The sequence below is a fragment of the Sminthopsis crassicaudata genome, chromosome 1 (assembly GCF_048593235.1).
Source record: "Sminthopsis crassicaudata isolate SCR6 chromosome 1, ASM4859323v1, whole genome shotgun sequence".
Classification (NCBI taxonomy): domain Eukaryota; kingdom Metazoa; phylum Chordata; class Mammalia; order Dasyuromorphia; family Dasyuridae; genus Sminthopsis; species Sminthopsis crassicaudata.
Window position 1 is genome coordinate 165136595 of NC_133617.1, and position 14683 is coordinate 165151277.

Genomic DNA, 14683 nt, shown 5'->3' on the forward strand with positions numbered 1-14683 from the left:
GATTAATAGTTCTCTATTCAGTATGATTGATTTAATCTTACAACAAATAATGGTTCCCTAGTGATATAATCATTGGCTTATACTCAGTATACTGCATATAAACTGGGACAAACTCAAACAGAGACAGACCTAGAGAAGACAGAGGACTGGAGATTGGAGCACAAGCTCTTGGACTGAGAGACTTCAAGACAGAGACCATGGTGGTGGTCCTCCTGCCTCCCCCACAGAAACCAAGACATATTCAGAAGGACCTCAAGAAAGCTAGCCCGGGCCCCAGGCAAGGAAACTAGACTGTGAAGGAGATAATAAAGAAATGAAGGCTGGGTCCAGAGACCTCCAGAAAACCAACCAGAACATTACATTCTGACTTAAAGAATTGTGGACTTGTGATTCGGTGCTCCTTCCCAAAGAACTAGAGCAGCATTTTGAGAACTGGGATGACCAAAATATAAATACTTAATATAAGCAGTTGGAGGATAATGTAGATGTGGAAAAATCAAAACAAAACAAGAATTTATTTTTCTTTAAGATGCCAAGTCAGAGTCGGCCAATGCAAACAACTTAAATTTGGAAATATCATTTGCTCTTAAAATAATAATACAGGCTAGATTAATGCCAGACTAAGGAACAGCAAATGACATATTATAGAATAATCCAAGACATCAAGTGATGCTTTGGGATAATATTAATGCAATGACATGGCCAAAGACAAAGTGAAAGGCAAAGATGATCATTTCCTTTCAGACTGAGGGTGAAACAGAGGCAAGGGGCAGGAATAAGTTTGGGAGTTAGGATGGCTGGAGAGATAAGAGAAGAGAGATAAAGGAGGAGGCAGGAAGGTAGAGAAACTGGAGGAAAAAGTCCAACAGTCATGTTATAGTCCTGCTGAACACAATCATAACAACATAGACCATACTTGCTTTATTCTGACTTTTCTGAATGTACTGAAAAAACAACAGCAACAAACTCACAGTTCCCCAAACTCAAGGTACAGCAGGGAATTTATTAGAAAAATTTAATAGAAGCTTTAACTTCATACAAAGGTCCTAATATTAAAGGTCAGATCCATTATAATACTGTGGGAAACCACAGGTCTATGCTTCCATCCCTCTTGGCTTCAGTTTCACTTTTAAAAGAGTAGATCAGAGTTTCTGATGATTAGTACTTCATCATCCACATCAAAAGTCATCCCAATAGAGGTAGCTCTATATTCTCTATCCATGACTAAATCTATTATTCAGACTATATATAGGTTACCAAACTTAAATAAGTTTAAAAGACAGACATTAAATATTTAAAACAGTGGAAGGGAAAAAACCAAGAAGAAAAAAAAATCAAATACTAACAAGATCATGGAGCAGCTTAAATATGCATTGTATACCCTGGTTTTCTTGTATAAGGTTTCTTAAACCACAGTCTCTCACAGGCTGGTAGGAGGAATGCTACTTTGTAAGCCTTGAAGTGCTACTAAAATGTGAATTGTTGTCATTTAACTATATTATCTTCATTGCTTTTCAGGACCTCATCCTTGGCAATATTTAAAAAATAAGAAAATAAGGATGAGAGACAATTTGTTCTTTGCAAACCATTTTGTACTTGACCCACCAAACTTGCCAGAAATTTAAGCACCTGTTGAAGGGTGATGACTGTTGTAACAATGTCTTCCTTAACCACTGGAGGACTGAATTAAGTCCAAAATCCTGGTAAGTTGTGGAAGTTTTCAGTTCCCATGGACTATAAATTCTGATTGACTATTGAGACATGGAAGATTACCATTCCTCCAGAGCCATCCCACCTCAAGTTTGCATGAAAAATTTAACCAAGGCCATTTGTTTAGAAAAGGGACTGAACAGACAGAAGCTTGATGGTAGAAACAATAATGGATCATATCTTCTAAAGTACAATAATATACTCTCTAATAGTGCTAGCTAATGGTAGCTGGTCTAATACTCTAACTCTGACTAAGAAGTAATTACTACAGTTGATGGTCAGCTATGTGAGGTATTTTCAATGTCTCAGTGCACACTTGTGCACACTCAGTGCCTGTGTGATTAAACTTCTTAATAAGTATGTGTTGCATGAATGGATTAATGAATAGTTGTTCTTAGGGAAAGTACCTAAAAGAGAAAGGAAAGGATTATAATGTTATTAAAAACCTTAGTTCATAGTACACTCCACCTCAGGTGAATGATTTGATTTGATTCTTCCAAATTCCATCTTTTAAGTACTATATTTTTGGCATTTTCTCCCCAAGACAGGTGAATAAATGAAATAAAGGAATGAAACAGAATTTATAAGGTACTTATTAAGTACCAGGTATTGTGCTAAGCAATAGGGAACAAAGAATAAGGCGATCTTTGTCCTTGAGGAGCTTCTGGACTTACTAGTGACAACATGTAACAGAGATGTGTTCACTGGCATAGTGGATGGAGTCCTTGAGGTCCATTAGATAGCAGATAAAGGGCCCGGGTAGGGTTCTGGAGGACAAACTGTAAAGCCTTGAGTACTTTAGGATGCAATGGCCATAGCAAAGGCCATGCTTAGCCCACATTTTCTTTTGGCTTCTGGGACTCCTTAGTGCCATGCATCCAGAGAACAGCCAATGAACAATACGAGTTGATAGTATTGTTCATATGAGGATAAGTATCAGTAGCTTGTGCATCTCTATATTTTTTCATTTATTCAATAATCATTTACTGAGTACCGTAGGTACTCAGGCATTTGTGGCACTAGGCATATGCTAGGGGCCTCTATACCTTCTCTAGACTTCTATCCTGTTCAGAGAATGTGCCTGGTACTTACCTGAGGATGAGGAAAACACTCCAGGAATAACTGCTACCTGAGCCAAGGGGAACTGGAGCCAAGGTTCTCTTCCCACATGATCCTTTGCCTAGGGGCCAATCTGAAGCACAGCTCTCTCCTTCCCGAGGGAGCAGGTCCCATCCACTCTAGACTTCTGTCACTAGAAAGAGCGAAGAGTGGTGCTCCTTAAGAGCAGGGGCCAGATCCTCAGTGTTTAGGAACTACCATCAGTGCCTAACACAGTATCTCTTTTTGGCTGGGCTTGTGATTCAGTGAGGGAACTCCCTCCCTTCCTAATGCAGACTGGCACTTCCTTTGTGACTTAGAATCTTAGAGAGTTGTCCGGGAACTTGAAAGATCAAAGGATTTGCTCAGTGTTTGCCAGCTGTGGCTCTTGTAACTGGGCCTTCCTGACTCTGAACCTGCCTCTTGATCCACTAGGCCATGGTGCCTCTCACACTAGGTGCCTAATAAGTGCTTGGTGATAAATTTATCTGATAAAAGCTGCCATTTATCTATGACATTTATGCCATTTATCATGTGGCAGGGACTGTGCTAAGCATTTTATAATTATCTCATTTGATCCTTACAACAACCTTGGAGGGAAAATGCTATTATTATCACCCCCATTTAACAGATAGGAAAACTGAGGCAAACAAAGATCAGGTGACTTGCCTAAGGTTGCGCCACTAGGGGTAGATTTGGATTTTGGTGTTCTCGACTCTAGGCTAGGTGATACATTCATCATGCTGCCATATTTATATCACTTTTAGGGATACCTACAACTTGTTAACTTCTTTCTCCATTTATCCTCCAAAGATGGGTAGGCCAGTAAAACAACAGTGAGCATGCTTACCTGTCTGGACACAAGAATCCTAGAGCCAAGCTAGCACTGGACCTAGATACGGTTATCATCAGCTGCTCCTTTATTTCCTCACTTTGGTTTCACTGCAGGGGTCTGCTTCTTTGACCTAATAACTCAGTTTTCTGCCTCTTTCCATTTTGGGCTCAAAATATTCTCAGAAAGTCAATCTATAACACATCTGACTATGGAAGAGAGTTTTGGATCCTACTGTCTGTCTAACATTATCTGAAGTCATGATTTATTATACAAGCTCCACTGTTATAAATTGGCAATTAAGAAATATTGATAAATGCAAACACATTATTGATGTCAATTAGAAAAAGCACAAGATTGATTAGTCTTCCATGAGGGCTTTGGCACAAACAGTTAAAGAGTAATGATCTTCAATACATATTCAACCAGGACAAAGGTAGAAGGAAATCAGGCTGCCAGAAGATAAAGGCTTCCTTCAATTAAAATTAAAATGATTTAAAGGGAGTTAAGCATCCAGGTAACTTGGAAAGCTAAAAACCTATCCTAAACCAATCCTAAAAACCAGCTAGTCATAGAAGAAAAGAACATATTAGGTGAGGGGGGTTCAGACAGAAGCTCAAGGAGACTCGTTCCTTCTGAATCAGCTGGGAAGTAGTGGTACAGGGAAGAAGAAGCAAGGAATCTGAATGATCTTCAGGCTTTGGGCAAACGCCAGTTGAAACTACTCCCCAGATGTACATAATAACTTAGAAAACTACAAATTAATATTTTCTATGTTTGTTGTATTTTTATTTATTTATTTTAAACATTTTCCAATGGTGTCTCAATCTAGTTCAGTTTTATAAGCTGTTTGACACTTCTGGACCCAATCAAATGATAAATCAATCAACAAACATTTATTAGACATCTAATATATACCAGGCACTGTGCAGGTAACATGTATCCACAAAGGAGAGCTATTCAAGAGGACTCAAAAAATAAGGGAAAGCTTTAGGGAGGAGCTAAGTCTTGAAATGGGCCTTGAAACATGATGTACTTGGGGAGGTTAGGCATGAAATAAACGGTATGAAGTAACATCATGAGATAAGGCAGTGATATGGGAATGCAATAATATGAAAGACAAATTAGGTCAAGAAAAAGAATGGAGGAAAAACCTAGGTTTGAGGTGATAAAAGCAATAAGAATTGCCAAAAGGTCCATTTCAAAAGAAATTTTAAGGGGGCTTGATGACCAAATAGATATATAGATTAAGAAGAAGAATGAGTCTAAAAAATTTTCAAGTATTTCATCCTGGATAACAAAGAAAATGGCAATGCCATTTGCAAAAGAATTGAGTCAAGAAATGTTTAGAGGTTTATATTTAGGCAATACTTAAAAGTAAGGTGACAGTCATACATGTGTAAATATACTGTAAATAGCTAGAGGCATGGGACTGACAGATATAAAAAGATAAGAGTAGAAATACATATTTAGGCATCAGGAGCAGAAATGATAGTTTGATGATCCAGATGAATGGATGAGCAGAAGCTAAAAAAAGGGCAAGAATTTCAAGAAGGCTAAAGCTTAATTACAGAACTGACATCACTACTCACTAGCTCAAAGCACTTTGATGGCTCCCTCTTTCTTTTAGGACAAAATATAAACTCCTCTGACACTTAAGGACCTTTATAAGGTCTTTGATATTGCATTTCAGGCTTTCCTGATTTTTAGTTAACATTCTCCATCTCCTAAAATCACTATATACACAAATTCATTTTTACTTATTATATATATTTTTTTCTCCTCTTTCCTCATCTCTCAGGAACATAAACCCCTTGAGGGCAAAAATTGTATTAGTTATCTCTTCTGTCTAGCACAGAGCTAGGCATATAGCAAATGCTTAAGGAATGCTTACTGAATTGAACTGAAGTGATTATTTTATCAAAAGCAATAAAGAATTTTATTTTTTTTAATTAATAATTTTTATTTACCAGATATATGCATGGGTAATTTTACAGTATTGACAATTGCCAAACCCCTTGTTCCAATTTTTTCCCTTCCCTTCCCCCCCAAATGGCAGGTTGTCAAATATGTTAGAGTATAAATTAAATACAATATATGTATACATGTCCAAACAGTTATTTTGCTGTACAAAAAGAATTGGACTTGGAAATAGTGTACAATTATCCTGTGAAGGAAATCCAAAATGCAGGCAAACAAAAAGCAATAAAGAATTTTCAAAAAATGAGGGTAAAGAAAGGCCTTTTGGCTTTGGCAACAAAGAGACCAATGCTAGCTTTGACAGAACAGGTTATATAGAATGAGGATGAAAAGTATATGAAAAATAATTTAAATCTACCAGTACTTATTGCCTACCAACTATGGTAGATAGTAGAATGGCTATGAAGACATTGAGGTGTGATAGTGGACGGAAGCCAGACTTAGAATCCATGAGCCCTACATTTAATTGTGCTTCAGATACTGATGAGTTGTGTGATCTTAGGCAAATCTCTTCCAGTCTTGGTTGCCTCATCAGAAGAAAATAAGTGCCTACCTCCCAGGGTTATTATGAGGAGTGTATTAGGCAATCTGTGTGAAGTGCTGAGCAAACCTAAAAATGTTACACAACTGTTAGCCATTAGTAAGTGCAGAGAGTTAACCCCCAAACCTGGAAGCTAGTTTGGTACAAGTTTGACTCTATCAAATGAATCAATGAATGAAATGGATCTAGTATCACTATGAGTAAATCAGCCTAAACATCACAAGATGTCTTGGTGTGCTTAAATGATCACTCACGTCTCTCAAATGATCTCTTGATGTAATATATATTATTAAAATATTATAAATGATTTTTAAAATAGTTGAGAAGACAGAGCGCCAGTCTGGAAGTTAGGAGGAGCAGGATTCAAGTCCTACCTCCAACACTATGTTGTAAATTCTCAAATAAAAGGGGAAGCCACTAAATCACCCATAAGAATCTCTTCCCCACAAAGTGACTGAGAAAACCACATATTGTTATTGTTGACATTTTACTGTTATTTTGTTAACTCTTTCTCACTTTTGCTTTAATTTGGTTCCTTCAGCACTTGAAGTAGAGTGCATGGGGCTATATGAGGCTTTTGAATGTCATTTCTGCTCTAAGCAGCTCTAAGGCACCCATCTGCATTTCTCCTGCCAACCTTGGGACATAGACAGGGCAATTATTACTATTCCTATGATAGAGATATGGAAGCAGATTCACAGAGGCAAAGAGACCTGTTATCAGTGACAGCAGTTAAACTGACTCCTTCCAAACTGAACACAACTATTCATATCCACAAGGAGCACTGTTTAAAGTAAGACAAAAGGATATGGTTTCACACTGAGAAAACCTGTGGGTCAATCTAAGAGTCCTGCAGGTTAGGATCCATCCTTCATGCTGGTCAGTGTCAAGCTTTGCTGTCTGGAGAGGCTGGACAGAATTGATAAATAAGGGTAGGAACTCTAAGGTAGGACTCAGGGAAGCCAGGCTGAGAAATAGCGAGTGTTGGGTGCCACATGCTAGTTAAGCCAACTCAATGATTTAAGTTCTGATACAGGTTCTGGGCACGTGAAAGGACCTGACCAGGACATAAGCAGGATTGCCAGCAGCCCTCACCCTGATGTGTCTATTTTGTCCTTCCATCCCCTCGCTTGAATACCGAGGTGACCTGTGAAATGGCAAACCGAGAGGAGATGTGGAGGAGCAATTGTTTTGGCAGCTGAGGTCTGCAGATGATGTCAAAACAGAATATGATAAGACTAAAATATACTCAACATCCATCAGTCCCTAAGGGCTGAACAAATTCTCTCTCTCCCTCTGTCTCTGACTTTTTGTCTATACACAAGTACATTCTCTTCTCCTTTCTCCATAACATTTCCGATTAGCTGGAAAAGTGGAGGAGGTGTTTGAATTCCCATAGGCTTAATAACTCTACCTGCATTTGGAGGTCATGAGTTGGCAGCTAACCTGCCACAAAGATAAAGGACATTGCAGATGTTTTAATGACCAAAAAAGAGGTGATAGTCTTGTCCTGTCCTAAGATGTAAGAGCTAGAAGAGTTCTGAATTGCAACAGTAGCAGGAGGAACATCCTAGCAACATGAAGAAAACTGCTGGGAAAGAATTAAAAACATTGGTGAACCCCTTCCTAAGTAAATACTTTTGTTATGTCTTAGCTACTAAAACTGTACTATTCTGGATGAGCTCCTGCTCCTCAATCTCTGGCCATCTCTATATCATCTTACAAATATACCACCAATGGTGGTAGTGAAGAAATCCTGTGCATTTGATGGATTAAAAAACTTCCAGTTATCATCAAGAGGAAAACAAGGCTTTTCTTATTTATGACAAGTCTTTAAAGTACACCAGATTTCTATAGCCTTCATCAGTATGGCTAACAAATATAGAGATTTAAGCCTTACAAAGTGCTTTACTTATATTATCTCACTTGATTCTCACAACCACTTTGTGCTATTGTCATTCTTACTTTACAGATGAGGAAATCCAGGGAGGGTGATACTGACAGTAGGTGTTTAAGGTCCAGTACTGTATAAGAGACTCGCCACCTGGCAAGTGAAGTACAGTGCTCAAGTCTTCAACTCTGCCTCTCATTAGTTATGTGACTTTAGAGTGACTTCAGCTTGCTGAGCTTCTGGATTATTATGAAGCTCAAACAGGATAATACATGACAAGCATTTTGTAAAACTTATTAGTATAATACAAACATCAGGTATTGTTATTAATTCATTTAAATTATATAAAGGGGTAATATGGGAGAGTAATCAAAAATGTACAAATTGTGTCTCATATATGGTCTAAACTTCTACATGGCAAGGCAGCCCAAAAGAAATGAGATGCTCTCAAGAATAAAATTCTGATGTGCACAAAATATGAGGAGGAAGAAAAGGTGCTCTTGGTTCCAAAGCTCTCTAGGCTGGCTAGCAGGGGGGCTTCATGGTGGCCTTATTTAATGTGGAAGTTAAAAGGGACTTGTTATAAAGCCCTGCTGTTGCTTCTGTCCCTAGTGTTCTTTCCTACTTTTAGGTGAAGAAGTTTGAAGATAACTATGACCTTAAGAGTGAGCCGCCAGAAGTCTGGTAACTGGAATCTATGCTGAAACTTGCTGGAAGCCAGATGGTGAGAAATGAAGTCCTGAGCGACCTGCCAGGCCCAGTTCAGCACGAGCAGAGTTGCAGACTCATCCATCCATTAGCCACACTGTTAAATGTAAAAGTATTAGGGGCAAACGACTTAAGTCTGAGCTTCTCTCTCCCAGGGACTAAGATGGTAGAGTGGAGAGTGTGTTCTTTTGGGCTTGTGACTTCAGTTCTTGCTATGTCCTCAAGTGGCAGGTCAGAAGGAACATTTATTTATTTAGCTCTTCTTTACAAATAGTTTCAATTGTATGACCCTCTTTGTGACCCTATTTGGGGGGAGGGGGATCTTGGAAGAGATACTGTAATGTTTGCCTATTTCCTTCTCCAGTCATTTTCCAGATGAGAAAATGAACTAAACAGGATTAAGTGTCCAGCCCAGATATGAATTCTTACGTTGCACCACCTAGCTGCCATTGGTTAGAACAATAGGTTAATTCTGAGACAAATTTTATTTGAGAAAAATTTAAATACTCACATTTGGATTTTTAAAATCATTGTATGAATCCAGAATGGAGAAGGCAAAGTTAGGCAATAAATCACAAGAAAAAGACCGGGGGATTTTAGGGGACTGAAAAGCAGATGTGAGTCACAAATGAGATATTACAGTGGCATCTTCAGTTGAATTAATAGAAGCCTAGTGTCCAAAAGAAGAGCACCACATCTGAAATACTGTGTTTGGTAAAGCCACTCAGAAAAGACAGAAAAGCTGGAACACATCCAGAATAGGGCATCCAAAATGAAAGGAAGACTCAAAATCGTTCCTTTATTCAACTGAAAGAATCTGGACTGTTTAATCTAAAGCAAAGCTTCTTAAACTGTGGGTCATGATCCTATATGGAGTCCTGTAACTGAATGTGGGATTGAGAAAATTTTGGCAACCATAAAAAAGTTTCTGAATGCAGCACCAAATTCAAAATTCAAAGTATAATTTTGGCAGTGCTTGTCCCTGTTGAATTGCACTACTTCACTGCAGCCTTGGTTCCAAACACACAACATGTGCACTTTGCACTGCCCATCCATGAACATTGCCAGAAACACCTTGGCTTAGATTTAAGAAGGGGTTATGTAAAAATTTCTCAGACAAAAAGGGTTATAAGTGAGGAAAAAGTTTAAGAAGCTCCTGGTGTAGAGAATGGAAGGAGCCTTCGAAAGGAACATGATAGCTGTCACCAAGTATTTGAAGGAGTAAAGAAGAAATAAATTTGTTTTCCTTGGATCGAGAGAGGAAAGAAGCAGGAGTTTGGGAATGTGTAGTTTTAGGTTAAAATCAAAGGAATAACTTCTAGTCAGTGCTGTCAGAGTACCAAAGGCTGCCCCTCAGGAGGTAGTTAGCAACTCATCATTGTAGGTCTTCAAGTGATCACTTGCTAGGAATATTGCAGAGAGGATTCCTTTTCAAGCATAAATTAGACTGCATGACTTTCAAAGTTGCTTTTTTTTTTCCCCTGAGATTTTATGGTAAAGCAAATTTTCAGCAAGAAATATTTTTGGGTTGTTTTATTATTATTATTGTAGTAAATGATAGATGTGTTGAGTCATCCACATTCAACTGAAAGACAGTCAACAAGCAGAATGTGCAAAGTGTGTGGATGGGATATTGCCCTTGAGACTAACTGCTTCAAATCTGTTTAAATTAACCTAAACGGTTTCCTTTGGAAAGCACAGCACAGCATTGCTTCAAGGGTTCTTTTAGGAGGTAATCAGTAGATTCTATATTTCTCTCTATATTCTATATTTCTCTCCCTTTTCCCCTCACTTTGATCCACTGTTCTATTAGGTCTGGGCAATTTTCTTTCATGATTTAATGATAACCAGGCTCTTTTCTGGGTCATGGCTTTCAGGCATTCTAATGATTCTTAAAATATCTCTCTTCTTGATCTGTTTTTTAGGTCAGTAGTTTCTGAAAAGAGATGGCTTACATTTTCTTTTATTTATTCAGTATTTTATTTTGTTTTTAATACTTTCTATTCTCTTATGAAGTCATAATCTTCTTTCTGGCCTACTTTCAAAGATTTTGTTATTTGAGAAAAGTTTTGTACATCTTATGCTAAGGTCCTTGTAAGTATAAGGTTCCTTGTAAATCTTTAGCCTGAGGTTCTTATGCCCTTTCTAGTTTTTTCTTCTGATGTTTTCATTTCATTTATCATGCCATTTAAAAACTCCAGCTTGATTTCTTCTAGGAATTTTAATTGATTTTATGACTTTTTCTCAGAGTAGTTTTAGAATTAGCTTTTTAAAGGTTTGTGTTACTGATATTTCAGGAATCATCACAACTTTTTATCTTGGAAGTTTTTTGTTAACTTATTCTTCAGGCTCCATGTACTTCTGAAGGGAATGTACATATTATATACTGGTTTTATATGTATATACATATCATAAATACATACACACACGCACATATAAATAGACAGGTTATATTTACCAACAAGACTAGCAACATTATAAAAATCTAAGGAAATGGGAAATTAGTTTTTAAGCCAATGATTTTTAGAATATAAAATGAATATTTAACAGTGTGTGGTAGTATAAAAACCAGGAAGGGTAACAGAAGACCTGAGGTTCTATCCTTGGCATTCACCACAAACTAGCTACATAACCCTGGGCAAGATGCATCTCTTCTAAACCTTAGTTTTTTCACCTATAAAATGATGGATTGGGGTCAGATGGCCTATGAGAGCAGGGTCACTAGCTATCTTTACCTGTATTCTAAGAAAAGTATAACAGTATTATAGATTTTAGTTTGCATCAGTACTCAAACAGCTAAGGAGCTGTCATATGGAAATGAAATTGTCTTCTTTTTGGCCCTAAAGAATAGGACCTTTGAGGTAAACTAGTAACTTTAGAGGTAGAAGTTCTAGGGAAGAAAATTTAGTTTCAGCACAAAAAATGATTTCTTAATAAATAAAGCTATTTAAAAATGCAATGGATTGCATTAGTAGGTAATGAGTTCTAAGTGTTTAAGTCAAGGTTGGATAGAGATTTGTGATTTAGGCATGGTTCTGACTATCCTTTTGACTTAATGCCCTCCCTCTAAGATCTCTTTCAGCTCTAAAATTTAATCAATCCCTTACTTAGTATGTTTTTCTCCCTTTCTGGACAAAAACTTTTAGAAAACAAATATTGGCTTCTAAACAAATTAAGATCCAAACTCAGTTCAACAGGAAAATGGGTAGAAAGACTTTGATTTGTTCCTATCACAAACTGTACTCCTCTTTATTGAATGAGCCATTGCATTCGCCACATTGTCAGACTTAATACTCTTTTCAGCTTTTTACTGAGCTCTAGGGCTGACCTCCTGGCTCATATCCTCAGCTAATCTTCTTTTTCTTTCCAAAGGGAACAATCTAACTGTTTTTCAGATCTTGCTGGCAAGGTGCCTCTGGATCCACTCCATACCAGACCCAAGGTTCCAGGGCATTGGGACCAAGAAAGTCAGAGGTCACAGGGCTTCTGATTGCTTCTCCAGTGCCTTGTTTGGTGATCTTGGCAAAATCATGAAGAGCCAACTTGTATTTTAATTTCTCTTCAGTTAAATAAAATAGCTATTTATCTCACAAAATTAATGTCTTTAAAGAGCTTAGTTTCTTTCTGATTCCAAAGGGCTTGATGAGCCTACAATGCAACTCAGCATTTACTGAGGATGTTAGGCAGAAGATGCTGGATAGGATGAACAGGGTATCATTGATACATAAACTCTGTCCCCTATGAACTTACAGTTTAGGGAAAAGATACATACACAAGTAAATTAGATAACAAAGTATGAAAGGTATATAGAAGAGTTTAGACAAAAGTGCTATGAGTTCAACAGAGAGAAGGATCATTAAAGCTGGAAACATCATGTAAATATTATTTGGTAAGCCTGGAAGAGTGAGGAGGATGCTCCTTGTAAAAATATGGGGGAAAGAGAAATTCTGGGCATAAGAAAGACCAAGAGCATTGAAGGTAGCAACAGGTTTATCATTCTGAATGATCTGTGAATCAGCTGACTCTATCTTATAGCTTACATACAAAAACTGCATGCACATCTTAAGCTTTGCTTTTTGGTTTAGGTTTATATTCCACAAGAACCTGCTCCCTTAAGTTGAATGGATGTCCATCAGTTGGAGAATGGTTGGTAAATTATGGTATATGAATGTTATGGAATATTATTGTTCTGTAAGAAATGACCAGCAGGGAGGAATACAGAGAGGCCTGGAGAGACTTAAATCAACTGATGCTGAGTGAAATGAGCAGAACCAGAAGATCACTGTACACTTCAACAACAACACTGTATGAGGATGTATTCTGATGGAAGTGGATATCTTCAACATAAAGAAGATCCAACTCACTTCCAGTTGATCAATGATGGACAGAAATAACTATACCCAGAGAAGGAACACTGGGAAGTGAATGTAAATTGTTAGCACTACTGTCTATCTACCCAGGTTACTTATACCTTCGGAAGCTAATAATTAATGTGCAACAAGAAAATGGTATTTACACACATATATTGTATCTAGGTTATATTGTAACACATGTAAAATGTATGGGATTACCTGCCATGGGGGGGGGGGAGGGAGTGGAGGGAGGGAGGGGATAATTTGGAAAAATGAAAAAAAAAAAAAAGAACCTGCTCCCTTAATCCCTACTTCATTACCTTTCTGTGATAACAGGTACTACTTAACAAGAGTTCTTGTGTTGCTTGGTGCACTGAGAGTAGGAATTTTAACTTGAGGTCTGAAAATCTGTTTTAAAAATATTCTGGTAACTTTATTCCAATGTACGATATATTAAGCACAGTGGATAGAATGCTGGACTTGAAGTCAGGAATACGTGAATTCAAATTCTGCCTCAGATATCATTTTACAGATGAGGAAACTAAAGCAAATAGCACTTAAGTGATTTGCCTAGGGTCACATACAGCTATTAACTATCTGAGGTCATATCTGAACTCAGGCCTTCTTGACTCCAAGTCCAGTGCTTTATCCAGTAGCCTCTGATATACATTGCTGCTTCTCTTTCTTTGACAAAATTTGCATCTAATTAAATGCTTTTCAAAGCATTTTTGTAACCTTGCTCATTCCTATCCTTTCACGCCTTATATCCTATTCTCCAATTCTTACTCTTGCCCCCACTCTTCAGTTCAGTTAAACATGTCTACATGCTAGTGGTCCCACTGAATCATTTCCGAGCACTGGCTGAACCTTTGGGGCAGGGCCAACAAAAATCTAATATCTCTTAATGCTTTTTATACTATTTGTCTTTGTAGTTCTATTTTGGTTATTCAGTCATTTCAGTCATCTCTAACTCTTGGTAATCCCACTGGGGTTTTATTGGCAAAGATACCGGCATGGTTACCATTTCTTCTCCAGCTTTTACAGATGAAAAACTGAGGCAAACAGGATGAAGAGACTTGCCCAGGGTCCCACACCTATTAAGATTTGAGCTCAGGAAGATGTGCCTTCATGACTCTGGGCCCATTACTCTATCCACTGTGCCACAGAGCTGCCCCCTTGTAGTTCTATATTTCTATCTTATGAATATAAAGTTTTGTTTCTAAGGATTTTGTAAATGAAAATACTATTTGCTCTTTCTTTGAGGAATGTAAATGAATTAATATTTCTTACTAAATATATATATATATATATATATATATATATATATATATATATATATATATATATATATATATATATATACATGCACATACACATTTAGAGTTGTTAGGAATTTTAGTTATGGAAAGTTCAATCCCATTCCCCATGCCAATCTGGATTCTGAGTTAACCCAACAGGGTGTGCGCACGCGCGCATGAACACACACACATACACACACACAAAGTCACACTCTCCCCTACCCCTTAAATAGTGACTATCTATACTTTATATATATATGCCTTGTATATACA

At 37.5% G+C, this 14683-nt stretch overlaps 1 protein-coding gene across 3 annotated transcripts in view; it reads right to left on the minus strand.

Annotated features, from left to right (window-relative positions):
- LYRM4 (LYR motif containing 4) overlaps nucleotides 1-14683 on the minus strand; it is a 208880-nt gene that overhangs the window by 111221 nt on the left and 82976 nt on the right. The window lies entirely within an intron of this gene.